Below are 1,537 nucleotides of genomic sequence, written 5' to 3' on the forward strand. Positions count from 1 at the left end.
CATTTTTATTATTATGCAGATGGGGGTAAGAAAAAGTGTGAGAGTAAAGAAAAAACTAAAAATATTTATGACATATTTCCTTTACCTGATTCAAGTAACGCGTTTTTATATCTTGTATTGCAATTATTTAATCATAGATTCCCTATTTCTTAAAATATATTTTGGTTTATCATAATGCATGTTGTCATTATTTAATAATTACAAAAATATTTTACTTATTATTATTACAATTATTTATTATTATCATTATATTCAGAGTTTCAATACAAAGTGCTACATCTACTAGTCGAAATAAAAAATTCGCTAAAAATTAAACAAGGAGAAGAAGACGATTTCATTGTATTGTTGAAAAAGGACACCATTGAACATTTTCAAGAGTTTGACTTAAAAATTACAGATTTAGATTTTAAGAAGCAATTAGTAAGATGTTTGTTTACATTTCATTTTCAATTGCACTAATGTGTTATTATATGTGGCAATATTTACATTTTAGCCAAATGAATTTTAAATATTAAATGAGTTTTAAAGATTTAAAATTTTCGTATTTTTAGAAAAGCTTATTCCTTAAAGTAGATGGTAAGAGCTGCTAAACCAATGTCAGAGGAATCTTAGAACTGTAAGTTTGTTATTTCCATTAGCTTTTATGTATAAGCAGGCCTTGTTATAAGCGTTAAACGTACAGCTATTTACATACACTTTAAGCGATTTTACGCAGTAAGCAATTTTGGTTTAGTATTTTTTTTTTTTAATTATTTTAAGAATATTAAAAAAAAATAAAAAATTGCTCAACCAAAATCACTTACTGCTTAAACTCGCTTACGCATTACGTGTATGTAAATAGCTCTACGCCTAAAGCTTAAAACAAGGCCTGTATAAGTCTTTAGTATATATATAAAGGTTAATTATAAAAATATAAAGACGACACTTTGGCATAAGGAAGACTACTATTAGTTAGAAGAGGTTTAACCCTCTTTACTCTAACCTACAGGTGTTGGTTGATCGATACAGCACGTTAGGGTTTTCACGAACTTCTCATTTCCCCCCAAATGTATAAATATTTATAGCATTCATTTAATTTTGTTTTTGATATGCATAAACATAAAAAATATTGTTTTGGGCATATGTAACTGTGCATATGACTAAATTTTTTTATTTTTTTTCAGTTTTATGACTAACAAGTTGATGTCGGATTTTAATTTAAATGGAAAAAACGATAAATACAGCATTAGAAACACAAGAATAATTGCAGTAATTGAAGGTGATCATGTACAGATAAATTAAATCATTTCATAATTTATTATATATTTTCTTCTTATAAGTTTTGGTTTTTTTTAGAGGTTTACTTCCAATATAATATTTTATGTTTCTTTTCAAAACATTTAGCTAATTATTGATATTTCTTTTAGAATCTATGCCTAAATACACAAAAAAAGAAATCCATGAGTGGATTGGAAAAACTCTAAAACGTGCACCCGACCGCAAAGATGGTGGAGGGCGCTAAAATATTTTGCTATTTGCTTCATTTGTAATTTTTAAC

At 26.5% G+C, this 1,537-nt stretch overlaps 1 long non-coding RNA gene across 1 annotated transcript; it reads left to right on the top strand.

The window, feature by feature from the left end:
- On the top strand, positions 1–619 carry LOC136085112 (uncharacterized). The gene is made up of 3 exons (XR_010641088.1): positions 1–94; positions 257–420; positions 552–619. It is a non-coding gene; the product is annotated as an uncharacterized LOC136085112 (long non-coding RNA).
- The last annotated feature ends 918 nt before the right edge of the window (positions 620–1,537 follow it).

The sequence above is a fragment of the Hydra vulgaris genome, chromosome 09 (genome assembly GCF_038396675.1).
Source record: "Hydra vulgaris chromosome 09, alternate assembly HydraT2T_AEP".
NCBI classification, from domain to species: Eukaryota; Metazoa; Cnidaria; class Hydrozoa; order Anthoathecata; family Hydridae; genus Hydra; species Hydra vulgaris.